The 11,204-nt window shown below is 38.2% G+C and overlaps 1 non-coding gene across 1 annotated transcript; it reads right to left on the bottom strand.

Moving 5' to 3' along the window:
• Positions 1 to 6,466: 6,466 nt before the first annotated feature.
• On the bottom strand, positions 6,467 to 6,572 carry LOC128119509 (U6 spliceosomal RNA). Its single transcript, XR_008221545.1, has one exon. It is a non-coding gene; the product is annotated as a U6 spliceosomal RNA (small nuclear RNA).
• Positions 6,573 to 11,204: the final 4,632 nt, after the last annotated feature.

The raw sequence follows: 11,204 nt of genomic DNA, 5'->3' as shown, positions 1-11,204 counted from the left end.
AAGAGAGATGCCCAAATGGATCTCTCATCAGATATATATTGGAGAAAAAATAAAAAATAATTTGCAGCTAAAGATTGCTTTTCAGAGAATATGGTAGACAATTACATCAATCACTCATCTGGACATTAAACAGTATTTTTGCTCTATGGACAAGTATACTCATTTTTGAGGATTATTTTGAAATGTTTATTAGCTACTTATACATCGAGAGAGAAAGAGAGAGAGAGAGAGAGAGAGAGAGAGAGAGAGAGATCTTACAAATTTTGATGGTTGGTCTATGAAAAGATTAATGGAATAGCATGTGAGTGGGTGGCCAGAAGCAATATATATGTATATATATGTAATAACATATATATATGTATGTATATATATATATGTTATTAAGGGTAGAATCACATTCTCAGAGATGTCAGACAACAATCACATATGATACAAATGGTACAAGTGACAAAAGCTATCAGAATGTAGACTTCATGAAATGTTTTAATGTATACCAAGAAACATCATCTACAGAGTAAAAGATAATTTATAGAGTAAGTGAACAGCCATAATCCTGAATTTGAGAAGAAACTGGTATTAAGAACCCATGAAGAACTAAAAACTAGAAAAGAAAATAAATAATTGTCAAGTGGAAAAGGATCCTAACAGGCATTTCTTCAAAGAAGATGTCAGGAATTGCTGATGAGAGAACACCAGTAGTGATAGTTAGATGAGAGATTGAGTGTTTAATACTGTCAAATGTAGAATTAATAATAGCTCTAATGACAAATTTTATGTTATGTGTGTCTTATCACAATGAAGAAATGGAGCAGGAAGTAGGTAGCTGTAGAGTGAGTTTAGAGACTCAAAGATGTCTAGAGAAGTTGGTGTGGAAAAAAAAATATTAAAACGACCTTAAATCCAAGGAGAAAAAAATGGCAAATAAACAGAGGTCTGTGTGATACTGGAAAACAAAGTTCAATGCTATTGGTGCTTCTATGGATAAGTGGGAGACTTCTGCAGACTCGATATATATGAGTGTTTAATGAGGGCTATGTGTAAAGACATATTGAATTGTAATCTGATTCATATGTGAATATATAATACTCTTAAGTAATGAAATAACATCTTAACGAACAAACAGCTAGCCAACAAATAGCTAGAAACTCCTTTCAGATAGAAAATAATTATCTGATTAAAAATAGATTTGCTAACTTTGCCAGTAATCAAATCTGAAAGATTTTATGGTAATAATAATTTTATATAACTCAGAAAATAAGTGGAAGAAAACCGGGTTAACTGGAACTCAGATGGGAACCTCTGATTAACTCTCAGGAAATGACTGACTTTCCAGTAATCAACACGAAAAAGGCAATCAGGTAAGTGTATAGTGTGTGCCACTGTGGATTCTGTGATGTTCAGGGTTTGTAATTTAGCCTTCTTGCTGATTCATTAGCAATGTGAGTACTCAGCATATATTAATGATCTACAAGAAAAAGATTAATGGCATTCTACAGGTTCAGAGGCTCTCAAAAGAGCTTAAGATATAAATATGCAATGCTATAATCTTTTAGAATAGCACAGCTGTTATAATAGACGGCTGTGGGAAGTAGGGACTGAAGAGAGCACTGAAGCCTCTCTTCTTGTGTTTTGGATGGAATTGCTCTTAGAGAATGTTAGGAAAAGATTCCTGTACTCTTTCAGATAGAAAGAAACATATGCAAGTGAATGCTTTGAAGAGATCAAACACTTAAACAAAATAAAACCAAAACTCCTGGAGCACCTTTGAATGACTGAGTAGCCACAACACACAGGCTTGGAAGAACTTGGGTAGAGGGGGCTGGGATGGGGTTCCAGAGAGGTTGGGCCTGGCTGGGGACAGTGGGCAGAATTCTTTCTATGAATCAGAGTCTGGTTAAAAGTAGAGCCACAGTGTCAACTTGTCTAACAAAAGAAGCTGAAACCAAAGCTGCAGCCAGATTGCTTTTTCTGTGGATCCTGCTTTCACGTTTACCAACAGGAAGAGAAACACTACTTCTATCAAATATCTGTGTGGGCAGAAAATGACCACCATGAGGACAACATGGCTGTGAACTCTCCACAGTTACCCATTTTTAAGGACTGACACTGCAGCAATCAGAGTTTTATGATTCTTTTATGGGTTTTTTTTTTTTTTTAGATTTATTTGCTTGTTTTACCTTATATGCAGATAAATGTGTCTCTTGGTATGCGTATGTGCACCATATGCATCTGGTGCACATAGAGGCCAAAAGAGGACATTAGAGCCTCTTGGGCTAGAGTTATAGGTGGTTCTAAGCTGTCAAATGTACATGCTTAGAACAGAACTCTTGGGTCTCTGCAAGAATAGCAAGTGGTCTGAGCCAGCAAACCATGCTTCAAGCCCCTCAATTATCTGTTTATTTACAAACATTCACTGTAACGGAATGGAAGTGTTTCATTGAGAAAAGCACCATGTGAACATTAATGGGCCATTTCCACTGACGGTACACGTCTTCCACAGACACATCGGGAACCTAACCAGACGATCTGTTTATTGTTTTCTTCAGAGTAATTCCTTTATTTATCTTTTTAATCTGCTAGGCAAGACTATGTTTTAATGTTTTATTACCATTAGAGTTGTTGTTACTAAAATATGAAGTAGAGCTGTATGTTGATGAAAAAATCCCCAGTATGGGCAAATTATTAACAAAAGACCTGTATTTTACTGATTTTAACAAAATAGTGAAAAAGCAACTGAATTGTAGTTCATTTCTCTGTCTTTAGAATTAGAATGACAGATACCAACTACATGAACAAGATGATTCCTGGAGCTACATCATGCAGCTTGTGACCTGTGTTGCTTGATGCACTGGATCCTTATCTCCACAAAAGGGTAATGTCATAAATGGGTAGTTCCAGAAAGGCTGCTCTGTGCATCATATTGTCTCTCTGTCTAACTTGCTTGGTGGCCATGGAGCCACTGTACTCTTAGCCCAACCTTTGGAACATTAATATTGAGGATTCCTCATGCTGGCCCATGAATAAGCAGGATGTGCTCTCTGACCCACAACCCCAGAGACTGTACTGGCATCCATACAAGTGGCTCCTGGCACTGCGTTTCTAGGGTGACAGAAGCTGTCACAGCAGGAGTGCCAGCATGACAGGCTGATGGGCTACCCTGTGTGCCCTGCTCCGGCTGGAAGGCCATTTTCTGTCTAAGACAGAACCTTCTATAAGAAAACAGTGCTTCCTCATGACATTTCCTGAAGTTAGAATTTTTAACACAAACATGATCATAATTCAATACATAAAATACAATCTAGATAGCTTTATTGGCAATTCATGTTTTCTAGAAGGTGAAATTAGCAAGTTACATTTGTTTCTTTCTAATACATATGAATGTATGTCAGCACACACATTCTCTTTCTCTTACCAAACCCTGACAATTGTTCTTTTACTATCCCATATTTGAATTTTATTTATAGAAGGAGTGTCTGCATTTGCTCAAAAGTAATACTTCCATGTTTGACCACAGCTTTCTTACAGTGCATTTGTATCAGAGAGTTTTGCCAAAAAGTTTGCTCTTAATATTCCATGTTGTAGTCCCCCTCCATCCACTAGGAACTGTACCTCTTGGAGCAGACTCAGGATGCCCCTAATTCTTCCCTGAAGCTCTGAGCCTTTTCTTATAATCCATCTCCATTCCTTTATCTTCCACTGACTGAAAGAACTGCTCTCTACCAGGGAACCATAGCACCACACTAGGCTGGGACTTAGGTGGGTGAACTTTGTCCTCCATACTGTTCCAGTTAATTCTTTCCTGTCATCTCTTTTACCCTTTTCTTTAAGTCCATGTACATCCCTTTGTAACTCCTGCTAACCCTAGAACAGCTCTCAACCAGAGTCTAGAGATACAAGAGACATGTCTTAAGATAGTAAATGGAATTTACAGCAAGCCCACAACTAACATCATCTTAAATGAAAAGAAACTCAACTCACGAACACTAAAATCAGAAATAATAAAAGAATGTTCACTTGCCATGCCTATTCACTATAGTACTTATGTCTTACAACAATAAGACAATTTAAGGAGATCAAAGGGATACAAATAGGAAAGGAAGAAGTCCAAGTATCTTAATTTGCAGGTGATATTATTTTGTTCACAAAGGAACCTAAAGACTCCATGAGGAAACTTCTACAACTGCTAAATATTTCCAGTAATGTAGTAGGAAACAAAATTAGCACATAAAATCAGTAATCTTCCAATATAAAACTGATAAACATACAAAGAAAGAAATCAGGAAAACTGTGCTTTTCAAAATAGCTTTAAAAAATCTTGGGATAACTAGCTAAGCAAGTGAAAGTTTTGTATGGTAAAAGCTTTTAAGATGTTGAAGAAAGAAATTGAAATTGAAAATATGGGAAGATCTCACATTTTCATGCATTGGTAGGATTATTATCGTGAATAATGGTCATAATACCAAAGGCAATCTACAGATTCAATGTAATCTCAATTAAAATTCCATGACAATTCTTTGCAGAAATTGAAAAACAATATTCAACTTCTTGTGTAAGCATACATACACACACACACACACACACACACACACACACACACACACACACACACACGAAAAGAAAAGAGAAAAAGAAGAAAAAAAAAGAGGAGATAAGAGAAAAACAAGATAGCTAAAAGCATCCTAAATAATGAAATTAAAGAACCACTAGAAGTGTCAGCATCCCAGATTTCAACTTGTATCACAGGTCTCCACTAATAAAAATAGCTTGGTATGCTCATAGAAACAGACACCTTGGTCAATAGAACAGAGTTGAGGAGCCAGACACAATCCCATATGCCTATAGATATCTGAAGTTTGACAAAGAAAACAAAAATACACACTGAAGAAAAGACAGCATCTTCAACAAATTAAATGGCTGCATGTAGAAGAATATAAATAGACTCATATTTATCTCCCTGCACAAAACTAAGCTCCAAATGCACCAAAGACCTCAACATAAGGTCAGCTACCTGAAATCTGATAGAAAGGGGTAGGCAGTAGGCTTGAAATCATTGGCACAGAGGAGAATTTTCTGAGCAGAATATCAATGGTGCAGGCATTTAGACTAACAGTTAATGAATGGGACCTCATAAGTTTAAAAGCTTCTATATAGCAAAGGACATCATTATTCAAGCAGAGCAGCAGTCTACAGAATAGGAAAGAATATTTACTGATTACACAACTGAGAGAGGGTTAGCATCTAGAATAGATAAATAACTAAAACAACAGAACATCAAGAAAACAAATAACCCAATAGAAACATGAGATACAGAGCTAAACAGAGAGTTCTCAAAGAATGAAACACAAATGGCTATGAAACAGTTTAACATCCTTAGCTATAAAGAAAATGTAAATTAAAACTACATTGAGATTTCCTCTCATCTCATTCAGAACTGTCAACAAATAACAGCACGTGCTGGAAAGAATGAGGAAAAAGGAAACACTTATTCACTTATTCGTTGCTGGAGGGAGTACAAACTTGGTATTGCCACTATGGAAATCAGTGTAGAGATGCCTCTGGAAGCTTAAAGTTGGCCTACCTTAAGGCCTAACTATACCACTCTTAGGTAAATAAAGGACTCTATATTTTACTCCATAGATACTGGCTCATTCATATAACCATAATAGCCAAACATTAGAAACAGCCTAAGTGCCCATCATCAGATGAATGGATAGTGAAAAGACGGTACATTTTCACAGTGGAATGTAATCCACCATTAAGAAATTGTGAAATTTGCAAGTGAACGGAGAAGTGCTAGAATGAATTATCCTGAGTGATGTAACTCAGATAGAAAAGGGAGAATATTACATGTTTTTTTTTCTTATATGTGGATGCCAGTTTTTAAGCTATCTCTATATATGTGTTTCAGTCCAAATAACCATAGAAGTTAGGCAATTAACAAGGGACCAGGAGGTATGGTGGATGTTCCAAGGAAAGAGTAATACAATATAGTGTTATAAAAGAGATAAAGGAGAAACAAAGGCGATTAAATGTGGAGGCAACTGTGAGGACAGGAAAAAGAAGGCAATACGGTATGGGATAATTAACACTAGAAGTCTTTGGCAAAGCTGTGTGGAAAGCTTTCTAAATAGTAGAAGCTTCTTAAATTGTATACACTAGTGTTTCTCAACTTTCCTAATGCTGAGACCCTTTAATACAATTCCTCATGTTATGGTAACTCCCAATCATAAAATTATTTTCATTGCTACTTTATAACTTTAATTTTGCTATTGTTATGAATCATAATATAAATATCTTATATTCATGATATCTAAAATGAGACCCAGGTGAAAGGCTCACTTGACCCCCCCCAATGGGGCCATGACCCACAAGTTGAGACCCTCTGGTATATACATATAAAAGGAACTTAAATTGAGTCACAAATATAATGAGGGAGAAAATGTCCCAAATAGATATCTTTTATTTTTCAAATATGAAACACTTCATGAATTTGTGTATCATCCTTGCACAGGGCCATGCTAATCTTCTCTGTATCATTCCAATTTTAGTATGTGTGCTGCCAAAGCAAGCACACCAAATAGGTATATTATGTCAGAAGTCAAATTTCCATTGACCAGAGTGGTTTATATCTTTTTGAGTCATTGGCCTAACGGATCCCACAACCACCCTCCAAAATTACAGAATATTGCCAAGACAATTGATTACCTTCCACAACCTGATGATAAAGACCTAGTGTTGAAGACACCACTTACTTGTTTCATTGAACATGGAGAAATCAAACTGGTTCCCAGCTAGATTCACCCATGCTAACTAGCATCCTTTGTGCTGGAAGGAACTATGCAGAGAAGAAAAGTAATCATCAATCTGATCCAGCTGTAAAGCCTGTCACATACAACAGAGATGTACCTACAAGGCAAACTAGTACTATAATAGCGGCATAAATGTTATGGGAGTAACCAAGTACAGTTAAAACTTTATTTAAGACCCATGCTATGAGATGGAAATCATACCTGACACTGTTAAAGTGGCCAATAACTTTAGAATAGATAGATCATGGGCCCTAAAGAAAACATACTAATATTATTCTGCTAACAGAACATAGCAATGAAATAGCTTCTAATAACATATTGCTATCACAGTGCATCAGTCAAACACCATAAGACTCTCTCTTTAGTAGATGGTAATTGACAGAGACCCACAGCTGGACAGTGTTCAGAGAGCAAGAGACATTGGTGCACTAAGCCCTAAATGGAATGCCTTCATCAAAACCTTTCCATCAAGGCTCAATATCCATGTGGAAGAAGAGGCAGAAATATTAAAAGAGCCAGGAGAGATGGATGACTCCAAGGAAACAGGATCTTCCAGATACAACAGGACTGATACACATATGAGCTCACAGAAACTGAACAGGTTCAAACCAGAAAAGAGCTCAACATGGAGAAGGGGATGTGGGTACAAATTTCCAACCCTAACCAAGGAGCTATTTGTAACTGATACATGCTGAGAAAGGGAAAAATCCATTTTCTTTAGTGGAGTAACACTAGGTATACCAACTATTCTCTAGGAAGGTCCTCGTGCCCAGAAGTAGTTGACCAATTTGAAGGAGACTCCATGGTTTTTTTTGTTGTTGTTTTATTTTTATTTATTTGTTTGTTTGGGTTTTCATCTTTTTTAGGGGTGTGAAAGAGAGGGAAAAAATCATGAAATTGAGTGAGTAGGGAGATGATGAATTGGAGAAGGTAAAGAAATATGATCAAAATTATTTTATGAAAAAATGATTTTTCTTTTATTCTTCTCTCATACACTGTATCCTGACTTCAGATTCCCCTACCTCCACTCTTCGCAGTTCCTCCCCTAACTCCTCTACCCCCCAGATACACTCCCCTTCCCTATCCCCCACCATACATGCACGCACACACACACACACACACACACACACACACACACACACACACACACACACACACACAAAACAGAGCAGGATTCCCAGGGATATCCTCCAAAAATAGCCTAACAAGTTAAAATAAGACTAGGCAAAATCACTCATATCAAGGCTGGCAGAAGCAATACAATAGTAGGAAAGGGGTCTTAAGCACAGCCAAAAGAGTCAGAGATAACCACCATTCACACTGTTAGGAGCCCCATGAGAACACCAAGTTACACAACCACAGGGTATATGCAGAGGACCTAGCTCCGACCCGTAGAGGGTCCATATTTGTTAATTCTGTCTCTGTGAGCCTCTGTGAGTCTTGATTAGTTGATTCTGTGGGCCATGTTCTCCCAGTGTTCTCTATTCCTCTGGTTCCTACACTTGTGGTGATATATTGTATCCCCCAATATTTTATGTACCCTAATAAAATTTATCTGGGGTCAGAGAACAGAATAGCCACTAGATTAGACATAGAGGCCAGACAGTGGTGGCACACACCCTTAATCGTAGCATTCAAGAGGCAGAGATCTCTCCGGATCTCTGTGAGTTGAAGGCCACACTGGAAACAGAGCCAGGCATGATGACACACATCTTTAATCCCAGCACTTGAGATCTCATGTCCTTGCTTGGGAAAGACACACACCTTTAATCCCAGGAAGTTTTGGCAGTAAACAGAAAGGTATGTAAGGCCTGAGGACCAGGAACTAGAGGATTTTAAGGTTTTATGCTTTTAAGCAGTTCAACTAAGACCTTTCGAGTGAGGACTCAGAGGCTCTTGGGCTGAGGATTTACTAGAAGGTTTTTAGCAGCAGTTTAGCTAAGATCTGTTTGGGTGAGGACTCAGAGGCTTTCAATCTGAGGAAACTAGATCTGCTGAGGAGCTGGTGAGGTGAGGTTGGTTGTGGCTTGTTCTGTCTTTCTGATCTTTCAGAATTTACCCCAATTTCTGGCTCCAGGTTTTTTATTAATAAGACCTTTTAAAATTTGTCTTACATACAGTCCATTTCTATCCCGCTTCTGTGGGGTTCTCCTGGCTCCACCTAGCATTTGGCTGTAGGTCTCTGTATCTGTTCCCATCAGTTGCTGGATGAAACCCTTATGACAACTGGACTAGGCACTGATCTGTGAGTGTAACAGAACATCACTAGGAATTATTTCATTGACTGTTTTTTGGCAGCTGTATTTAGTTCTATCTTGGGTTTCTGGGCTGTCCTGCTTCTGGTTCCTGGACATCCAGGTAGAGTCAGGAGTGTGCTCTCTCTCATGGTATGGGCCTCTAGTTGGACCAGTCATTGGTTGGCCACTTCTACAAGTTCTGCACCACTATTATCCCAGTACATCTTGCAGGCAGGACAGATTATAGGTCAAAGGTTTTGTGGCTGGGTTGATGTCCCAGTCCAGCTGCTAGGAGTCTTGCCTGGTAATAAAAGATGGCCAGTGTAGGCTTTGTATCTCCCATTACTAGGAGAGTTCACTAGGGTCACTCTTGTAGTTTCCACCATACTACATCCCTACCTTGTCCCATGAATGCCTCCAAATTCAAGTCAACTCTCCAAGTATTTTCTTCTCCCCATCTGATCCCGAGTGGTCCCATCCCCACCTGTCCCAAGTCCACCCATTAAATCTATTCTATTTCCCCTTCCCATGGAAATCCAAGGATCCCCCGTTGAGGCTTCCTTGTTACTTAGCTTACTTACGTCTATGGATTGTAGCATGGTTATCCTTTCTTTTACAGATAATATCCACTTATAAGTGAATACACACCATGTTTGTCTTTCTGGGTCTGGATTACCTTACTCGGCATGATCTGTTCTAGTTCCATCCTCTTTCCTGCAAATTTCACAATGTCGTTGTTTGTAGCAGTTGAGTAACACTCCATTGTGTAAATGTACCATATTTTCCTTTTCCATTCTTTGTTGAGGGACATCTAAGTTGTTTCCAGTTTCTGGCTATTATGAATAAATCTGCAATGAACATGATTGAGCAAGGGTTCTTGTGGTAGAATGGAACATTCTTTGGGTATATGCCCAAGAGTGGTAGAGTTAGGTCTTGAGGTAGATCAATTCCCAATTTTTTGAGGAACTGCCACATTGATTTCCATAGTAGCTATGGAAATTCCACCAGCAAAGGAGTAGTTTTCCACTTGCTCCTCATCATTGCCAATATGAGCTGTCACTTGTGTTTTTTATGTTAGGCATTCTGACAGGCAGAAGATGGAATCTCAAAGTAGTTTTGATTAGCATTTCCCTGACAGCTGAAGATGTTGAACATTTCTTAAAGTGTTTCTGAGCCATTTGCGATTCCTCTGTTAAGAGTTCTCTGTTTAGATCTATACCCATTTTTTAATTGGATTATTTCATTTTTCGATGTATAGTTTCTTGAATTCTTTATGTATTTTGGATATTAGCCCTCTGTCAGATGTGGAGTTGTTGAAAATCTTTTCCTGCTGTGGGATGTTCTGTATGGCAAATGTGTTGCTAATTAGTCAATAAATAAAACACTGATTGGCCATTGGCTAGGCAGGAAGTGTAGGCGGGACAAGGAGGAGAATAAAGCTGGGAAGTGGAAGGCTGAGTCAGAGAGACACTGCCAGCCGCCACGATGACAAACAGCATGTGAAGATGCCGGTAAGCCACGAGCCATGTGGCGAGGTATAGATTAATGGAAATGGATTAATTTAAGCTGTAAGAACAGTTAGCAAGAAGCCTGCCATGGCCATACAGTTTGTAACCAATATAAATCTCTGTGTTTACTTGGTTGGGTCTGATGGCTGTGGGACTGGCAGGTGAGAGAGATTTATCCTGACTGTGGGCCAGGCAGGAAAACTCTAGCTACATTTTCCAATTCTGTAAGCTGCCATTTTGTCCTATTGACAGTGTCCTTTGACTTACAAAAGCTTTTCAGTTTCATGAGGTCACATTTATTGATTGTTGATCTTAATGCCTGTGCTATCAGTATTCTATTTGAGAAGTTGTCTGCTGCATTAATGTGTACAAAGATATCCCCTACTTTCTCTTCTACTAGGTTCAATGTTTCTGGTTTTATATGGAGGTCTTTTATTCACCTGAACCTGAGTTTTGTGCAGGGTGACATGGATCAATTTGCATTCTTCTATATGCTAACATCCAGTTAGACTCATACCATTTGTTACGATGCTTTTATTTTTCCATTGTGTATTTCTGGCTTCTTTATCAAAAATCAGATGTCCATAGCTATGCGATTTCCTTGTAGAATTTTTGGGTTACTTATATATATACTATCATATCATTTGCAA

This window comes from Peromyscus californicus, unplaced genomic scaffold (assembly GCF_007827085.1).
Source record: "Peromyscus californicus insignis strain IS unplaced genomic scaffold, ASM782708v3 Scaffold_23__1_contigs__length_62951481, whole genome shotgun sequence".
NCBI lineage: Eukaryota > Metazoa > Chordata > Mammalia > Rodentia > Cricetidae > Peromyscus > Peromyscus californicus.
This window is presented reverse-complemented; position numbering and strand designations above follow the sequence as displayed.